The sequence below is a fragment of the Nelusetta ayraudi genome, unplaced genomic scaffold (genome assembly GCF_046127955.1).
Source record: "Nelusetta ayraudi isolate G7.1 ecotype Tasmania unplaced genomic scaffold, CSIRO-AGI_Nayr_v1 ptg000041l, whole genome shotgun sequence".
Classification (NCBI taxonomy): domain Eukaryota; kingdom Metazoa; phylum Chordata; class Actinopteri; order Tetraodontiformes; family Monacanthidae; genus Nelusetta; species Nelusetta ayraudi.
This window is the reverse complement of record NW_027466091.1, coordinates 1,585,029-1,605,539: the sequence shown is the minus strand read 5'-3', so window position 1 is coordinate 1,605,539 and position 20,511 is coordinate 1,585,029. Positions and strand designations below refer to the sequence as shown.

General features: G+C 51.6%; 1 protein-coding gene across 3 annotated transcripts in view; it reads left to right on the top strand.

The window, feature by feature from the left end:
- The first annotated feature begins 1,594 nt into the window (after window positions 1-1,594).
- The window catches only part of slc20a2 (solute carrier family 20 member 2), a 44,674-nt gene continuing 25,757 nt past the window's right edge, over window positions 1,595-20,511 (top strand). The window contains exon 1 of one of the 3 annotated variants that reach the window (XM_076033358.1): window positions 1,595-1,953. The gene's annotated coding sequence lies outside the window, so the exon portion shown is untranslated. Of the gene's footprint in view, window positions 1,954-18,602; window positions 18,753-20,511 lie in introns of those variants that run through there. The other 2 variants (XM_076033357.1, XM_076033359.1) reach the window with 2 other exon arrangements.

The following is a 20,511-nucleotide window of genomic DNA, read 5'->3' as shown; positions in this document are numbered from 1 at the left end:
GTGCAGGTTAAGACCAAGCCCTGCGCAGTCCCTACAGGCAACATGTAGTTTTGTGTGCATCAAGGACAGTTATGTGGCTGTAATGTGAAATAACAAGGTACGCCAGGCCATGCGTGGGTGAGACTGCAGTGGCTGAGTCACAAAGAGTCAGACGTTCCACTGTGACTGAACAGGGCAGCAGTGTCAGGTCTCAACAAGACACAGCAATTATAGAATTAAAAAGGGAAATAGATTCTCACACAAAAGACGAACCTCGGTGTGTTTTATTAGCAGTTTCTAACTGGTATTCTTCCTGTTCGTCTACAATCTTTAATAGAGGTATTTTGAGGGCGCAGTGTGTAACTACATAGGACCAATGGAAAAGAAATAATAATAATAATTTTGCTAAGAACAATCATTTTCAATCATAGAGATTGGAGCATTGCAGCTGGTTTAAGGAGTATGTGAGCTCAAGGGGGACAAATGTAAATAAATAAATAAATAAATAAAATAGAACAGGGGTTGCACTATTCTTCATCTCCAGTAGGTGTCACTAAACCACACGCATTAGGACCTTTAAACAAATAAGAATTTACATGTTACTGTGATATATGCACTTTAGTACACAGTAGTATAATGTACATTTTGCTTGAAGGTGGTTTAAATACCCTTCAAACGGCAACCCCCCACCCCCACACTCCCTCCGCCCCCCACCCCCCTCAGGCCCCTCCCCTACTCTCTCTCCCCCCTTCCCCCGCTGTTGTTGACTGGCTGCGGCGGTTACGTAACGCATTTATGCCTGGCGCACGTGGCCCCAGCCATAATAGAGCAGTTTTGAAGGATTAAACATTAGCCGCAGCCTCGGAGATCATAGCGTCCGCACACATTTTGCACACACAGACGACAGCCAGCCCATGGGAGTGGAACAAAAGAGCACACACACACACACAAATGAGGGCGAGGTCGACGTAAATCGTTGTTCAAGTCGCCCCGAAGCTGCGATTCCCCCGGATTCCTTCCTGTGTTTCCGTCCGGTATGAACTAGAGGTGGGAAAAAGAGAGAAATGAGGTGGGGGGGGCGGGGAATGAGGAAAAAGTGAGGAATGCCAGGGTTTATGTGCTGGTGTGTTCGCCTGCTTTTTTTTTTTTTTTTTTTTAAATGTTAAAACATTAAAAATCTGCCCCCTTTTGTGATTTAAATGCTCGGTTAGGTGTCGGGTGCGCGCACGGGATGCGCTCGTATCACACACACACACACACACACACACACACACACACACACACACACACACACACACACTCACAGCCCGGGAACAAATCAATGCAAATCACCCGCAAAAAAACCCCAAAAACAAACAGTGGATTTTTTTTTTTTTTTTTTTTTTTTTTTTTTTATCATTTTGTGCTGCTCATAAGCACAACAACAACAACAACAACAACAACAGCAAAAAAAAAAAAAAAAAAGAATTCCCCAGCACATCATTGGTATGGATTGCCCACCCCTTCTCTCCCTCCCCACGCCGGCCAGACTGACCACTGCCCCCCCCTCCCCCCCATCCCTTCCTCTCCTCCCTCCCACCCTCCTCCCTCACTCCCTCCCTCCCTCCCTCATCCATAGCTGTCATCCCGAGCTGCGGCGCTGAGTGAGACGGCGGCTCAATCCCCCCCTGAACGCCCGGATGAGGAGAGCGAGCGGCGGCGGCAGCAGCAGGCGACATTCACGGCAACATGGTCGCATGAGGCGCAGACGAGGCGAACAACCCGCACTGCCGTGGAAGCCGTGACGTTAAGCGTCGAAGAAGAAGGAGGAGAAGAAGAAGAAACGTACGAAGAGGAGAAGAAGGTGGTGTTTGGTGGTGGTGGTGGTGGAGGTGGAGGAGGGAACCGTTCTGGGAGAGAGAGAGAGACGGACTGAGATAGAGGCGGAGAAGGACGGCTCGCTTGCCCCCCTTGAGCTGGTGTCCTATTTCGTTGGTAAGTACATTTTGTCTGCGGAGAGGAGGAGGAGGAAGAAAAAAATTGTATATCGCAGTTTGTCTCTGTGCCCCCCCCCCCCCCCCCCCCCCACACACACACACACTCTCCTTCCCTCGGTGTTGTTGAGCCACTTTCTTTAATCACGCATTTCTTGCGGTCGCCACCACGCGGCTCGTGTGGTTTAAAGAGGAGGAACCGGGAAGAGGAGGAGGAGGGGTAAGGGAGGAAGAGAGGGGTGGTGGGGGGGGAGGCTTGCTGCTGCTGGTAAGTGCAACACAACGTGAGAGAGAGAGAGAGCGACATTTCCGTCGTTTTCTCTGTTGCTCTTCTTTCATTTTTTTGGTTTCTGTCTTCGGTCGCCTTCCCTTCCCTTCTCTGGACGTGACGTGACGGCTCCGGTCGGCCGTTGTTGGTGCCGCACGTGGTTTACGTTATGCGTGCTGCGCGTGTGCCGTGCTGCGTTCACTGTCGGTGATTTCTCTCCCCCCCCCCCAAAAAAAAACCAAACCTCTCGGAGGAAGAGGAAGAGGTGGCGAATGCACGCAACGGAACACGGCTGAATGGGGCTGCTTGCTCACACACACGTGCGTGCGTGCGTGTCTTCTGTAGAGAGAGAGAGAGAGAGAGAGAGAGAGAGAGAGAGAGAGAGTGTCACAGTCACAATAGAGCCGATTCAGACGGAGCTCTTCGGTTCGTTCGGGGCCCCGAAACCAGTGTGGGAACCTGGAGGAAGCCAGAAGCTACCGAGGGGCGGGAGGGGGGGAGAGCCGACGCTTGGCCTCCCTCAACCGGGCGATCTAATTAGTTCGCCGTTAATCACGCGAGTTCATTTCAGTCTGTTGAGCTCTTTTTCCTGGCTGCCGCTGTTTGACGACAAGGCGGGTCGGCCACTGGGCATGCGCAGTAAGAGCCGCGCAGCGCAGCGCAGCTCCAGTCCCAGTCCCAGTCCCAGTGCTGCCAGGGCCAGCGGCAGATCCCAATAAGTCGGGGCTGGTTTGCTTTGCTTAACAGGGAAGGTCACGTCCCCCCCGGGGGGGGGGGGGGGGGTGTCGATCACGAGCAGTCGTTTTTTTCAGGTCTGTACCCAGAGAACGTGCAGGAGCAAAGCCAAGCCGAGTAAACGCGTGGTGTGTGTGTGTGTGTGTGTGTGTGTGTGTGTGTGTGTGTGTGTGTGTGTGTGTGTGTGTGTGTGTGTGTGTGTGTGTGTGTGTGTGTGTGCAGCCTGTAAAGCAGGTATGTCAGCTGGGGCAGCGCCAGTAATTCGGGTGTAAACATCAGTCAACTGTGGTGATGGCGGTGGTGGTGACAAGACAGATGCCGCACACGTGCACGACTGGAATGACTCGAACTCGAGACAAAAGGGGAAAGAAGGTTGGAATTTGCAGATGATAACAATAATTGTAATAAATAATTAGACGCTGTTTTGTGCCCTTTGTTCCTGAGAATTTTCTTCCTCTTGTCGTCAAAGTAGAGTCCTGCCGCTGCTGCAAAGCAGCAGAAGGAGAGTTGTTTGTGTTGTTACAAAAGGTGGACCAACATCATATTGAACCCTATGGGTTAGGAATGGGATGGCACTTAAGTTCATATGTGAGTCAAGGCAGGTGAGCAAATACTTTTGGTAATATAGTGTATACAATGCAAAGAGAAGATGGAAAAAAAACTTTCAAGTCTGAGGCCGCGAGTTCAGACACGGGCAAACTACGGCCTGGGGTCCATATGTGGGCCGTTAGGCCTTTTAATCCGGCCCGCCGAACTCAAAGAAATTATATTAACAGTAAGTAAGTCAGAAAATAGTTGCGTTTCATCCATTTTTTTTCCCCAGTGTTTTAAGAGAAATTTCAACAAAGAGCTAAATACCATAGGGCTTCAAAGACGGATATCTTGTTGCAACGCTTTGGTTTATTATTCAACTGACATTAAAGCGCACGTTTTCTACGTATCTCATGATATTGTTTTTTCCCCTCTGTCAAACTTCACAACTCACTGTGGCCCACGAGTGAAAAAGTTTGCCTGCCCACCCCTGACCTGAGTTCACGATGTGCTTAAAAAAGGTTGATGTTCAAATTTAGAGGAGCAATAGCTTGATAACACACGTACTACTCCTTTAAATAATCACATTCTCATCATTATTATTAGCTATTGCAGAGAGGGGGGTGGTGGGGGACAGTTTGAGTTATAAATAGAGTTACGAGGTTACGAGTGAGGCTTCCAGTGCAGCTGCTGCAGTGGTGGTACTTGTTCTTTCTGCCCCTACGTGTAACAAAATCTCCGCATCACCTTCCCTCTATTCCTCTACGACACGAAACGTGTCGCAGAGCCTCATGCTATGGCGAACGCACACATAGGCTGTGGGAGACACGCAGCAGTCAAACAGCCAGAATGTGGCCGTGGCGTTAATGATTAAGCTGCATTGTGATAAGACGAAGTGACACAGACGAAGCAAGCGGGGGTCTGTCGCTGCTGGCACATGCTGTGTTTTTTCTCTTTGCCCTTTTTCTTTTTCTTTTTTTTTTTTTAAGCCGTCACCTTCCGCCGGCGGGAAAGCGAGGCCTCTATATCCGCCGTATCTCGTCTGGCCCTAAGCGTTTTTGGTGCAGATATGGGAGCGATAAGATAGGTCCATTAATGACTTCCTTGTTCTTGCCAACGGGACGGTGCGGGACGAGGCCTCGCTCGACCACGCTCTGCAAAGCAAAGTTGAGATTCCCGATAGGTTTTTTTTTTTTTTTTTTGCACAAAAAAAAAAAACGGAACATAAGAACAAAAAAAACAAAGCACCTCACGTGTTTATCATGTGTGCCACACCCACAGGGAACGTATGTGGAAAAAGAATAAAGACCCCCCCCCCCAAAAAAAAAAATCAGTTCAAACCTCCTCTTGTGTGTGACGTCAAACTCTTGTTTCAAACTGCAGCGGCTCTCCCGGGACGGGCGCTCCCGTCGGCCTCCCGACCCCCTCGTGTTTTTAATTAAACTTCCCTCCGGTCGCCCTGGCGGTATTAAGGTGGGTTTTCGCGGCTACGACGGCGGATGGATTTTTTTAAATTTGCGTCTCCTCCGTACTTTGACCTGTCCTCCTCTCTTGTAATCCTCTTGGCGGGATAGCGAGTGGTGGCGGCGCGCTTTCCACGCTGACGTCACGCCCACGAATGCCCCCTGCAACCCCCCCGACCCCCCCCCCCCCCACATTTCCCCACCTGAACGCGGGGCGAGAAAACCCGACACCGCTGCGTGGCTCGACGGCTTCAGCGAAACGCTGCGTGGAAGCCGCCAGGGAGCAGGAGGCGCCGCTCACACGCGTGTAAGAAATATGTGCACGTTGTGTAATGTTTTCAGGATCAACAAGAGGCTTTTAAGAGGCGAGAGTCAAACCAGTTTTTCTTCGCGGAGGTGTCCTCCCCCCCCACCCTCCTCCCACCCTTCCCTCTGTGGGAACGTGCACGTTTTCGAAGAACACTGTGTCCCTTTGACTCCACCCCCCCCTCCAACCCCCCCCCCCTCCCAAAAAAAAAAAAAAAAAAAAAAATCCCCCCCCCCCTCCAAACTCCCCCCTGCTCTCAGGTCACAGCGGGACTACTCACCTTTGGCTCCGACCCGCCTTTTGTCGCAGGAATGTTCCCAATGAGTGGTCAGGTCACGCTGTGCCGCTTGCTTGACCTGCTTTGGATTTGCCCATAAAGTTGATAGCCTCAACTTTTAGCACCTGCTCAGGTTGTAAATGCCAGTTAGATAACGCCCCGGCGCCGAGCATCTCTTGGAAGAAGTCATCACCGCTGCGAGCCGCAATGACAATCTGTCACCCCCCACCCCCCCTCCCCCCTCCCCAGAGCTCCAGTGTGGAAAGTTTCTGTCTGAAGGTAGAAAGAGAACGCCCTCTTTTTTTTTTTTTTTAAGCTCAATAGGGTCACAAAAATAAATGAACAGTCACGTCATCCATCATAATAAGTACTTTGATCACAGCAAGTCTAGCTGTTGAATAGAAAAGAATGGTATAGAATGTCTATATTCATTTCACATAGGAGAAATTTGCATTTATACACTATATTACCAAAAGTATTGGCTCAACCATCCAAATGATCAGAATCACGTGTCCTAATCACTTGGCCTGGCCGCATGTGTATAAAATCAAGCACCTAGGCAAAACTTCATGTGGCCTTCAGATTAGCCCAAGTACAGTACGCAGAGAGCTTCATGGAATGGGCTTCCATGGCAGAGCAGCTGCATCCAAGCCATACATCACCAAGTGCAATGCGAAGCGCCGGATGCAGTGGTGTAAAGCACGCCGCCACTGGACTCTAGAGCAGTGGAGACGCGTTCTCTGGAGTGATGAATCACGCTTTTCCATCTGGCAATCTGATGGACGAGTCTGGGTCTGGAGGTTGCCAGGAGAACGGTACATTTCGGACTGCATTGTGCCAAGTGTGAAATTTGGTGTAGGAGGAATTATGGTGTGGGGTTGTTTTTCAGGAGTCAGGCTTGGCCCCTTAGTTCCAGTGAAAGGAACTTTGAATGCTTCAGGATACCAAAACATTTTGGACAATTCCATGCTCCCGACCTTGTGGGAACAGTTTGGAGCAGGCCCCTTCCGCTTCCAACATGACTGTGCACCAGTGCACAAAGCAAGGTCCATAAAGACACGGATGACAGAGTCTGGTGTGGACGAACTTGTCTGGCCTGCACAGAGTCCTGACCTGAACCAGATAGAACACCTTTGGGATGAATTAGAGTGGAGACTGAGAGCCAGGCCTTCTCCACCAACATCAGTGTGTGACCTCAGCAATGTGCTTTTGGAAGAGTGGTCAAATATTCCCATAAACGCACTCCTCAACCTTGTGGACAGCCTTCCCAGAAGAGTTGAAGCTGTAATAGCTGCAAAAGGTGGACCGACATCATATTGAACCCTATGGGTTAGGAATGGGATGGCACTTAAGTTCATATGTGAGTCAAGGCAGGTGAGCAAATACTTTTGGTAATATAGTGTATACAGTGCAAAGAGAAGATGGAAAAAGCATATGACTTAAAAAGAAAAGAGAAGAAGTAGCAGAAGATTATAGGTCATATGTAGAAGCGTTGTGTTCAGTCCAGTCGCCTGCAGAATCAAGGGCATGCTCCTGGTTGTCAGCGGCGGCTATCAGCAAACACTTGACCCCCAGCAAAGACATCAGACAAAGGTGAAGTTTTATCACGGCTGACGGCATCACCTGCATTGCGCCAGAACATATATCGCTACAGATTTTCCCTTTTGACGCAGAAACGAGCCGTCGTCCAAGATTTCATGACAAGCGAGAACAAAGACGAACGCTGGAGAGGAGGAGTTTCTCCTCCTCTCCAGACTGAACGTCTCGACCTTGAGCCGCCAAGCTGCTCCGACGAGGAAGCGGAGAGCACGATGCAGGAAAAAGATGGAAGAAAAAGATAGGTGCATCGATGACTTACTTCCCTGTCAACGAGGCCTCACTCGACGGCTTTCTGTAAAACGGAGTCGGCGAATGAAGACGAACCCGCCTCACCTCCCGTCTGGAAGGCTGCATTCAGTTTCCGTCTCAAATCCAAATCTTTAGGGCTTGACCGTCCACACTGTTTTTAGCATCTGGCTCTGTTGAGACTGGGCCACATTATTGACCGATCCGACAGGTTGCTGTAGCAATGACGTCGGAGCGGAAGCTTCGTTCAAGCGCAAGTAGCGTGTGACGTCACATAATGGCGACAGCAGGACTTGCCCTCATAAACGGCCTCCAGCTTGGCTTGAATGGAGCTACTGTATCTCCCCACAGACTGATGAGCCCATGAGTTTCCTCCTCTGTCCAGGGACTGCTGTTGTCCCCTGCTTCTGTCCGCTCCGTTACGTTACAGCGCCGCATCTCGAGTGGCGCTCTGTGGTCTTGCGTCGTGTGGACGAGTGAGGTCACGGACGGTCAAAAGCCATCGGTGTGTTTGGAGCCGTTCAGACCGAGCTGCATCCGTCCTAATGCCATTTGAAACCACCTCCCAGAGGTGCTTTCAGTCCGTATATCATGTGGTCTGTTGACTGTTCAGACTACAAAAGAGCCATTCGGTTTCAATGTGGTTGGGCTGCAAATTGGATTTTGGCTGGCAGTCTGAACGCGGTTAAAGTGTGGAGCGTCTCACCGGGCGAGGCTCCGGCAGAGAGACGGGAAGACGCGTCACTCCCGTCGGCCTCCCGTTGACTCGCGCTTAATTAGATTCTCTCCGTCTCGCGGGATTAATGTGGGTTCGCGGCTGCGACGGGGGATGATGATTTTTTAAATACACATTTCCTCCGTCATCCTTTTCATAATCCTTTTTTCTATTTTTTTTTTCCAAACTGAAAAGGCTTCGACCTTGGGCTGCTGAGCCGCTTCGACGAGGAAGCAAAGGAGGCTCGTAAAATGTGCGCTAAAGTGCATCCGGAGGCCTGTTCAGGTTTCCATGATGGTGGTTGGGGGCGGATCCTCTCCCCCCCCCCCTTTGCCGGTGGGCATGTCCGCATCTCGGTGGGCGGAAGGGGGCCACTTGGCACCGACGCTGGCAGCGGGAGAACAGTCTGTCTCTCTCTGATCGGCCTGCCTCGGCCCCCTGGCAGCACAATCGCACTGTTATGTGTTAGCCCTCCTTCGCCTCCGTCACGTCACATGACGGGCGCCGCACAATGATGGTGGGGGTGATGGCGGGCAAGGGGGGGGGGTTCATCCTGGCGCGCCTGCGTCTCCATGTGAGCGCCGAAGCCGTCGCCAAATATGAAGGAAACGCAGTCTTTTTGCGCCCTAACGTTCGACGTCGGTCGAGCAGCGCTGGGAGGGAGAGGAGGAGGAGGAGGAGGAGGAGGATGGCAGGAGATGGCTGTCGGGGTTGGGGGGGTGGTGGGGTGTTTCAGCTTTAATCTTCTGAGTTCCCTCCCAGAAGCTCGCTGCGTCTGTGAAACTGGGCCGGCTCGCAGTGAGACGCTCCGGGAGGAGACAATTTCGTCAAAAACGATTTTGCCTCTTAACTACTTTACAACCACTGTCTCCCATTTGGCTCCACGTCTCGACCAGAAGCCCGGAGCTCTGGGCTGCCAAGCTTTTTTTTTTCCCGAACATTTTTTTTTTTTAGACATCTGTGTTTTTTTTAGACACATGCAAATAAACATCGCCGTCGGTGCTCCGATGCGCTTGCCAGCCGGCGGGCGCTGCTGCCTGCGACAAACTCACGCTGGCGCTCTCGGTGAAGCCAGCCGCTCCCTCCCTGGCGACCCCCCCCACCCCCCCGCACCCATCCAGCTCCTCCCCCAACGCCCCCTCCAACCAACCCCCCCCGCTGTCGTGGAGGTCCGCATTCTTCCACCGACCCAGCATGGAGCCCTAATGGCCCTTAATGCCGCCGCATTATTCCCCGAATGCTTGCGGCGGCGTTGAGGGTTCCCCTCTGTCTTCTTTGACAGACATTAAACCCAGACTGGACATTTTTTTCTTCCCCCCCCCCTCCATTTCGGTCGCTTTGAAGCATGAGGAGCCCCCTCGCTTAAATCAGGCAGGGCGACACGAAGGCGAAACCGCCCGTTCTTTAACTCCTGGCGTCCCCTAACGAGCCAAACTGCTCCGTTCTTCCCACAAACATGCGTGCGAGGCCTCGGCTAACCTCAGCTGCCGTGCCTCCATGTGTTTGTGTGTTTTTATTTTATTTTTTTTCTCCCATCCCCCGCGTCCCCCCACCTCTCCCGGCTCTCCACTCGGCCCACGAGAGGCGTCTCGCAGTGTTTCTGGTGGCCTTCTGTAAACGGCCGGCTCGGTATCAAAGGCCGGTGGCACAGAGCGCCTCTTGTCCGGCCGCTGGCCCAGTGTTAGCTATGCTAATGACCAGCTCGCCACTGGAACTGTGAGGCTTTGTGTTTTGTTTGCGGGAGGTAGAATGGATCTGTTCTTTTTTTTTTCTTTCCGAACCTCAAGTGCACGTGCTGTTTGCCTCTCTCACCTTGACTGCTCGACTCGGATGAGTCACAGCTTTTTGAATTTGGATGTTTCGCACCCGATCACGGCCCTCCTTTCTTGAAATGGGACAAAAATCCATAACTTTTTTTTGTGGCTTCATACCTCTTGGTATCTTTTGCTGCCCCGTCGCCGCTCCTCCTGAGATCAGCAGTATCTTCAGCGGTCGGGAACTCTCAGATCTTGACAGTCAGATTGCTCCCAAATTAGATTAGATTCGAGATTTATTGCCATTTTTAAGAGTTAAAAACGGGTTAAAACAGGTGCATCAGAATTCCTATGCGTTTCCCTGATTCAGTGTAAAGATACCAATAGTCTAAAAAAAATCACATTTAAAAAGTGCCTGCACGGCAAAGGTGCAGACGGTGCCTAAGGCGATACTCCTTGCATTATGCTTATTTACATTACATAAATGACAAAAAAATAATAGGGCAAAAATGCAATTAATTAAGAGCTAGAAAAGGGTTTGACTTGGTATGGTTACATACATAGTGCACATGAGGTAGTGATGAGCAGTGTCTAAGGGGGGAGGATTCTTTGAGTTAAAGGCAAGGCAGTCTTGCTTTTAACTATCTCAAGCTGTGCAGGAACCATTGAAACTTGACTTTCCATTTATACCAGTGGCAACTTTGTAAATGAATCCATCGTGACTCACGTATCACAAAATCTCTCAGTACTTTTTTTTTTTTTTATACAACCAAAGACAAAAGTGATAGCGTTGCAAAATTGAGGCTCGGTGGAGGATTTTGTTTTTGTTTTTTTTGGGGGACAAGCTCCGTACAGAAATGACTGACTGCCCCGTGCGGTTGTCGTCGTGTCGGTACCGTCTGCATCCGATTGTGCGGCCGCTTCTGGGCTCCATGTAAGGACGAGCAGCTGGCTGACTGGTCAGCGCGCTCATGTGACGCTTCTATTTCTGGCCAAATCATCCCCGGTCACGGCCGCCTTTAGCAACTCAGGCAAGGCTTGGATATGTGACACCTCGGCAAGCAGAAAGGCTAGAGGCAGCCTGTCAGGTGGAGTCCAGAGGGATCCGCGTTGGGAGGCCAGCGTGCGTCGGAGGGGGGGCACTGGGAGGAGCTGAAACAATGGCATGTGCGGACGGGGAATGATTTGCGAGCGTCAGACAACCCACCCGACCAAACCCTGCTGCTGCTGCTGCTGCTGCTGCTGCTGCGGTACATCATTCCTCTGGAGTAACACACTGAAAATAAAAATTGCTGTTTGCGGGGAGCCGAGCCTCGTTTGTCATGTCAGCTGACAGGATGTCAAGAGGTCAGGGGGCACTTGTGCGTCCTGTCCTGAATTAGTTTGCGCGCTGACGCAATCCAGTTCAAACGTCGCCGAAATGGCTCTCAGTGTCGGGGCTGTGAAAGTTTGGCCGTCTGTTTATTCCTTTCCCCTTGACTAGAAGTGGTCTTCATAGAAATCACCCACCAGTCAGGACTGCAAAGAATATCTACGGTTGGATTCTGTTAAAGCCTATGTGAAAGTCGACCAACACTGATCTACCGGGTAGCACCCGGGGAAAGCTGCAGCTTTTACCTGCAAATTGCAGGGTGATATTCTACCCAGCGTGACTTAAACTGTGCTTCGCCGCAGCGCCGCTATTATGATCATCACATTGTTGAGACCGTGCTGAATAATCAGGCTGCCTAATGCAACCGGTTTTAATTATCGGTGCTTTAAAGCCCGAGGATGCGATTAACGGTCTGATAACGGTCTTGTTTCTGCTTCTTTTAATAACGCTGAATTATACAGTCTGTCCTCTTGTGATCTTTAATCATCCAGACATGGAGAATGAAAACTGTTTTGGAACGGAGGCTGGAAAAGAAAAGAAAAAAATATGGCCCAAAAATATCTCAATACTACAGGGATCCTTGGGGGGGGGAAAGGGCTAAATGTGGAGAGCGGGTGAGGCTAACAGATCCCATCCTTCAGCTGGAAAAAAAAAAAGAAAGCAAAAACGCTCCTCTCAGCGGAGAGTGTCGCACCTGTACAGTGTGAGAAAGGAGGATTAAATTTCCTCGAAGCGGTTTCCTCTTACTGAGGAGGCGATGACATCTTTACAGTGTTTCACACATTCCAGGGTCGGCGCGGTCTTGACAGAAGGTGACCCCCACGCAGCTTTTTTAAAACGCAAAGAAGTCTCATTCGGCCTTGAGTGGCGGCTGAAAAACATGTTGGTTTGGACCATGCAAATTCACATGCAAATATGGGCAAAAGTCGGGGGAAACTTTTTTCGGTTAGCCCTTCGTGGCTGACGTTGCGGTAGCAGCTGCAGAGTTGTCCGGATCAGATGCAGTGGTCCACATGCTGCCCGGTGTTGCAGTGCCTTTACTGCCAAGTCTGGAAAGACCTTCGTATTTATTATTGAATGAATGTTTGTTTACTAATTGTTTCGACGTATTGGCCACACATGCGTCGGGGCCCGCTGAGGTCCTTGGCAGCTTCAGAATGTGCACTGGTACATTAGTGCATAAATGGAAGTAGTAGTAGTATGGAATAGTCCTCAGTAGTTTGATTTATGAAAAATGAAACCCACCCTGAAAACTGAATTTCTCTGAAGAAACTCCCAGCTGTTGACTGTGTTGTAAAGCCCCAGTCTGACGCTCCGCTGCAGCTACGTAGAGAGAGAGAGAGAGAGAGAGAGAGAGAGAGAGAGAGAGAGAATTGAGAATTTTGGTCTCACCCCCCCTCTTGCCCCCCCCCCCCCCAATAAAAGAATTGGGGGCCATCGCCCTGATTTGAGGCGATGGGCGGAAAAAGGTCTTGAGCAAACGACGCGTCTGGGTGGGATTAAGAGGCGACCCGGGCGACCGTCACCGGAACACCAGCAGACCGGCTGTCACGACGCGTTTTCCTCAGCGTCGGCCTCTCGCTGCGACATCACGTCGCACACGGCAGAGGAGGACACGGCGCCCAGAGGGCGGATCCTTTGTGACCTGTACGCGCGTTGCGTTAGCCCGCGTGCGTGACAGCGTGTTTCAAACAGGTTGAGAGTTCACAATGCGAATAATTCTACCTCCCAATCCCCCCCCCGTTTCTTCGTTTCAATATCGAGTGTGTCGGACAACGAAAGAAACAAACGTTTGTTTGCATCGTCGCGGTAACGTGCAGAAAGTGAAAACGGTCTCCCCAAGTAGCTTATGTAACTTTACTTTAACAGGGTACAGTGTGTGTGTGTGTGTGTGTGTGTGTGTGTGTGTGTGTGTGTGTGTGTGTGTGTGTGTGTGTGTGTGTGTGTGTGTGTGTGTGTGTGTGTGTGTGCGCACCTCGTGCTGCTCGTGTGCGCTGTTAGCTGTGCAAACACCACTGGGACATTGCAAAATTCGGACCTACGGACGGACAGTGAATGCAACATACAGCTCTGTGTTTACCGCCTTGTGGAATTCTTCCACCAACTCCCCCCCGTCCCCCCACCACCACCACCCCACCCCACCCAATCTGACGGGCTTTTATGATGCAAGGAACCCGGAGAGGCTGTTGTTTGCTGTACAGTCTCGGGTATCGAGCGGGCCCGCGGATCAATGGCGCTTCAGGTCTGGACGGAGCTGTTGCGACACTTCCCTCCGCGCTGCTGCTGCGTGGATAAAGGTTGCCTCGTGGAGGGAATCGATACCAACCTGAGTGCAAAATGAAGCACGGTCCGTTTTGAACCCCCCCCCCCCAACCGCTTCCCTCTCGCCCCCTTCCTTGTCCCGTGCCGGACCCTCTTGATGCGATTAGGGCTGAACGCTGAAGTCGTCATGTGAAACCTCGGCTCCCCGTTGTGACCCAACTTAAGCGGCCACTTGCTCGCTCGGCCCCACTAACACGCGCTGCACGTTTTCAAACATTACTCTTAGTTTTCACCTAGAATAACAGGCGAGCTAATCCACTGACTCACTGACTCGCGGGCCTAATCCGGTCAGCCTCATGTCTTTCGCTTCCGCTGCCGCCGCCGCCGCCACGTCTAAGGCTACTTACGCTGGGGCTAAACGTATGGCTAATGTGTGAGTGTGCGTATGTGTGTGTTTGTGTGTGTGTGTGTGTTGGTCAATGCACGGGGGGCGGGGGGGTCTTTGCGAAGGCCAGGAATTCTTGCACAGGTCCGCCACCGCACAACCACCGACCCCCTGACTGCGTGCACACAGCAGCAGGTCTAATCAAAGCACTCCGTAATACTGTTAGCTGGGTCATGTGCTGGAAGCCAGGATTAAGAGCAGGAGGGCACAGGCCACTAGATCCAGATTAGAAGAGGGCGTTACCACTCTCTCTCTCTCTCTCTCTCCCTCTCCCTCTTTGTCTTTTGCACTCATCTTTAACCTCGGCGGTGAGGACGCAAATATCCAGGATCAAAACATCCCATACTGGATTGATCGAATACTCGCAGCTCATGTGTCGCGAACCCGTCACACTGCTATATTGGAAGCGTCTGTTCTGCTCCGCCGGGGAGCCAGTCGGCCGCCGGCGCCGCCTGACCGCGTGCTGATCCAATCACAGCGTTTCCCTGCGGTGCAGCGCGGCACCTAGCTTTTGTTCAAGAGTGGAAAACACGGAGCAAATGTCAGGCACTTCATACGCGGGACGAGCTCGAGGACCTCGCCGCTGCGACACTCGTGGACCCAAGTGCGAGTGAACGGAGCACAAAAAGTGAGGAAATTTGTGTTTGCCAGATTAATTTCCTCAGGCTTAGAGCCAAGCATAGCTGTGTAAACATGCTGGGGTTGGCAAACCGCTGGTCCTCTTCCGCAATCCCTCAACTCTGTACTCCATTCCGTATGAGGACCTATAGATTAAATAAGTTTTCACACAGTAGTTGCAGCAAGCGACGTAAAAGATAATACCTCTAATAATCACTATTGTGAGAATAGAGCACCAACAGCGATAATAATGGCTCTCACTGCCCAAAGTGAGCTGAGACAACAAGAGAGAGAGCTGCAACAACAACAGCCGTGCATGTGCAACAGCGACAATCACGTGCGCCTCCGTACACAGTAGACGCCCGCAATGCGGCGCGAGCCAAGCGCGGAGCGATCGCGGTGTGCATACGCGTGCGTGTTTGCAAGCGGGCCCGTCCAGCCAGCGCAGGTTTGTTTTGTTTCCAGTCCGTTCCAGAGTTGAGCTTTAAAGGTGCAGCGTCACTGTGTCACAGGCGCTGTTTAGTTCCCGAGGTTACTGCCATTGTCCCCGACTGACCACACCGTGTGTGTCACAATGGCGGTTTGTTATGGGGAGTGGCTCGGGTCCGTGCAGGGTTTACTGAGGCATGTTGAACATGTTTTCAAATTGTTGAAACCTGAACAAAAAAGACTGTGGCAGTTAAATTATTGCTAATGGGGAATCTTTCAAAAGCAATTCCACCCGTTTTTGAGTGTGGTGACTGGTTAGGAAAAGCAGTATTCAGCGTGGTAGAAGATGTGTTTTTGTTATTAGTAAAGGACAGTCAGGGACGGTGGATGCACAAATAACGCTTGAACGAATCACTTCCGTTCAGCCAGGACACGCAAAAGGTGAATGCAGCTCCCCGTCTATTTAATTTTGCCTCTCGGCCCCATTTGTGTTGCCTTTCCTCTTAATTCCAGCTCCCACTTTGCCCCAGTAACACATTTAATACCACGGAGCCGGAGCGTGCCAGCGGTAGATTAACAATTCTCGGCGGTTTGAGAAAGAAAGTAGGAAGGAAGGCAGGTTGGAGGTTCTGGCGGCACTTTCCAACGTGCTGCTGGAAGAGCCAAATCACAAATTCCTGCTTTTCCACCATAAGCCCCCCTGAGGAGCATTTGAGGTTGCGAGGTTGGGAGGAGGAGTCGGGAGGCAGGACGAAAAGGTGGTGAACCAGGGCCGGAGGGGGGGGGGGTTGTTAGGGGTTGGTGGTGGTGGTGGGGGCGGGGGTTCATGGAAGAGAACCGGAGCTGCCCAATGAGGAATGATGAGTAAGAGAGAGCAAATATATGGAGGGTCAAGGGTAAGACGACTTCTAGCGCCGAGATACATGGGGACAGGTGGCAGAACGGAGGGGGTGAGTGGTGCTGGGCTGTTCTGTGAACAAGGTACAACAATTAGTGGTCGGTGCCAAACTCAGCAGGCCCGGTGATGAGACTGGAAACTGTCGACTCTGACTCTTAAAGGTTTGATCTTCATCTTTCCAGGCATTTTTTTAGATTTCCATTTTCCTTTGGTGATATGTGTGTGTGTCTGTGTGTGTCTGTGTCTGTCTGTGTGTGTCTTTGTGTGTGTGTGTGTGCGCGCGCGCGTGCACTTTATTTCCAGATGAAACGGCCTCACAAAGGGGCTTTATTTTTGGCTCAGCATCCTTTGTGTCGCTGCTATTTTTTGCCTCTGTCTCAGCCGGACATTCCGCTTAACTCCCACCAAAATCTAATAACCCTGTTATTTTTGTGACATGTCATTTTCCAAACAGCAGTCTTTTTTTTTTTGTGTGTGTGCGTGCCTTTTGTTGTGCGGCCGTGTGCACTCTTGACACACACAGGGGAGGAGCCACTTAAGTCACTTTGCCATTTTGGGGTGAGGGGAGTGAAACCTCCCGCTCAGTGTTGGGTGAAACCAGAGAGAGTTGACCTTCGACGAGCCTTCAAACATAAGGCTTACTCAACGCTGACGGCCTGATTGCGGGGGAGCTTGGCTGTTTGCTATTGTAACAGGAACTGCTTTGCCGTTGCTAAAGGCGCTCGGGCACTCGTGGGTCCGTTGATAGGCTCAGACTTGGGTCGGAGCCCGGTTCAGACCCAACATTCAGAAGACACTTGACGCCTTTCAATAAAACCCTGTGATGCTCATCAAGAAAAAAAAAAAAGAAATCACTTCAGAGATTCTATGGCAACAGCAAAAGTTCACCTTCCGATAACTGGCAGTAAGTTGAGTCGGTATACTGGGGTGTCTTTTATCCCCCTAGTCATGTGACTGCAGCTGCTCCTGGGAACAGCATCTTCCTGCATGTTTCCCCTAATGAGCAGGGAAACAAGGCTGTTAGCAGTAACAGATCTGTCTGGAGGGACGAGGAGACCAAAGTATTCCTCGGCCTCAATCATGTTGGAAAAAACCAAAAAGTAGCAGCCATTCTTGACAGCATGCCCTGAAGTCTTCCCTCCGTCCCTCTGCTGGTTCTGTTTACCGTCGGTCCTCCTCCCAGCAGCCACCTAGCACCAACATGGACACGCCTCTTTGTAAGATCAATATTTTGCACATAAACATTTTGAACTCGTACCTTAACGGCTGCATCACACGATTAAAAGCTCGTCCCGGTGAAACCATCAAAGGTTTACAAAGACTCAAACAACAAACGCGGAGACGCGGAGCGTAAGAAGATGGAAGGAGACGACCGCCCGATGCTCCTCGTCGCCGCACAGACCGTTGAAAGCTTGACAAACAATTTAGATCTTGCGGCTCTTTGATAAGGACGAACTGGAAGGGCGGAAAGACACTAACTGCGTCCCCACTGGGCGGATTACGATCTGGAGAATGGCATCCGCTCAGCGAGCGGCGGCCCTGCCACAGCGCACTCGCTCGCGGGAGAAGATCAATGAGGTCCCTTCACCGGGACGGAGCGTCTTACGGCATCACCTCGCGTTATAGTGGCGTGGTTTCAAATGTTTGCTTTACGCCCTTCCCCGAAACGAACCCCTTCAAGGGGGACAGCTCGCCCCTTTCTATCTGCTCGCCACAGATTGTGAACGCAGCTGTTTCGTAGTCCCGCAAATGGAAAGAATCCCACACGGCGGACACCTGTGGTAGCCAAACACTGGGACATATCAACAACATGCCTCAGTGCGGCACGACCTCAGCCGAGAGGGAGCGCTTTGCCAGAGCGCCGGCCCAGGAAGGAGGCCACGGTGGACGTGTTTGTCGCTGTCATGCTTTTCAAAGGCACCGTCCTCGAGTCTGGACACTTGGAGGAAACGTATGGGAAAACAAATTCGCGTTTAGGCAGAATTCCCCTCCGTTTGCGAAGCTCCGAGATGCCTCCGCCGCTGTTGGGAGATTGATCAGTTTTGGCTGAACTGTTTCTTTAAAAAATTTAAAGTGCGATACGTCGATAAAGCTGCGAGGGGGTCTTTGTGTCAGAGGAGGGGACGGTGATTTAGCGCGTTCGCCCACGTCCTCGGCAACAGGAGGAGCAGCAGCAGCAGCAGCAGGAGAAGAAGAGGAGGAGGGGGCTGATGATCTATTGCCAGTGTCCAGGTAAATCAGAAAAACAAGGCGACCCGGAGAGAGTTGCGGATTTTCAGCTGCACTGCGGGCTTTTTTTTTCTCTCTTTTTTTTGATTAAAGCGTGAGACTGCGTTCTTCTTACGGCCCTCGGCGACTCGACAAACTTGACTTTGTGGTGCAATGCAGAGCCGGAGTGCAGGAGAGAAGCCCAGCGAGCGAGAGCGGCGCCATGGAAATATGTGTGCGTGCATGCGTGCGTGCGTGCGTGCATGTCGGAGGGGCTTTGAAGATGCTGCTCTGTTGTTGTCATTCTTGAGTCCCCCACCCCACCCCCCCCTGCTCCCTCTCAAGCCCCCCCCCCCAATGTGTGTGTGTGTGTGTGTGTGTGTGTCCGTTTTAGTTCTATGAGACAGCGCCCCCCTGCTGTGAAAAGCCCCGAGTCAGTCAGAGGCAGCAGCAGGTGCAGCTGACGCACTTTTTGAGCAGGCAGGGCCAGTCGGGGGAGGAGACAGGGGGGACGGAGCCCGAGAGAATAAGCAAAAAGGACAATAGACCGCAGGAAGTTGGCCACACATCAGTCCACCGTGCCGCACCGGAGGAATTCCCAGCTCCGGTTCTGATTCTTAGCACAGCAGAGGAAGGGAAGAGGACCTCTGTGGCCATGAGCTCAACAAATAATGTAAGTAGCAGTGGGTGTTTTCAACCAAACACTCTGGTCAACTCCGATGTGGTCTCAGGTCACGGTCTGCTAAACGGAGCCAGACTTGCAGAAATTTTCATTTGGGTCATTTAGAGTTGTGACACCTGGTCTTGGACTTATGACAGCGTCAAAGCCTTTGTCGTCTTTGTCTTTGCAGAAAAGGTCAAGTCAGCTTTTTGTTTTGCCAGAGGTGCTGATCTCTTGAGAGTTGAACTGTCGAAATGGGAAATTTTGCACAAGGGATATTTGTTGATTCTACCAGAGGGGGACCTTCGGCACCCCCCGCCTGAGTCGTTATGTGATCCGGACCGGGTGAACACGGGGAAGCGGTGACGGCGAGCTACAGCGAGACCGTCGTCACCAACTATGGGTTACGGTCTCAGATTGCGAGTCGTGGTCACCTTTCTGTTTAAATCTGTCACATGACTTCAAGTGATACCGGTCACCCAAACACACTGCCTAGCGGATCGGACGTCTCGTGCATCCAGGAATGCCATTCTGCAGACCTCGGTCGTAACCAGTGGTCATTCAATGAACGCGATCGCTCCAAAAAGTCGCAAAGCCCCAAGTCCCCGCAAAAACGCTTTGGCACAATCGAAGAGGAGCCAGCTGATGCCTCCAGAGTTACCGTGGAGCGTCGGCGGCCAGGAAAAACTCCCTGTTGGGAAGAAACCTCGAGCAGACCCTGGACTCTGGAGGCCGGCCGTCTGCTTTGACCGGATATTTGGCTTCCTGTTGCCTTTTCTGACGTCTCCAACCAGTCTGCCCATTCTGACCTCCAAACAAAAAGTAGCAGTTGACCTTTTTCCCCATCATTGTGTTGGAATAAGTCCAGTGCCGAAACGTTGCAATAAATCCTATAAGTTGGCCATGTGTGCGGGGGGGGGGACGGGGACGACGACTCTTTTTTGTTTTATTTGGACTTAATTGTCACCCTCTGATGCACCTGCCGAGGGAATAGATGTGCAGAGATTTTTGCCTTTTCTGCAAAAGTCTTCATTTAAGATTATTTTTTAAAAAAGAAGAGGGAAAAAAAAACAGACGGCTTCAAAAAAAAAAAAAAAACCTTTTCGGAACTTTTGTCCTTATCTCATGGATTTGCTCTTCTGGCGCGCGTGGTGGTCTATCAGCGCGACTCTTTAAGATCTGGAGACGGTGCCGTGCACGCCTTCACCCTGGACGACGTGTCTGACTGGCACATCTCTCTTTTTCTTTTAATCCTTGATTATCATACGTAATGAAAAAGACACCAAGAGTCAGTCGAGGCTGCTTGAATCACCCAGAGGGGACGAGCGTCAGCTTCGGAGCCAGGCGGCAGGGTTCTGGATGGGCCTCTGACCCCCGGGTCTCACCCCCGCCACCAACCACGCTGCCCCACCCCCCCAACACACACACACACACACACACACACACACACACACCGCAACTGGTTCCATCGCATTAGAATGAGATTTGCACGCGGCCCGACTTCTACACTTTTCCAGCTTGCTCTCCGGCTCTCTGCTGTTTGCCGCAAGAGGAGTGCTCAGCCTCTGTGGAGCCCAGGGAGCGCTAGCGCTAACGCTAACGCTAGCGATGCCCTTGATCGGCACGCACGCTCCTCTCCAGCTGTAGGGAACACATGCACGCACACACATGTGCACGCACGCCCCGTCGTCATTGGCTGCCTCCCCTCCGTCTCCCCGCCTCCTCCTCTGCGCAGCCAGCCACTTGGTGCTGCGCCACAGGATCCCTGCCC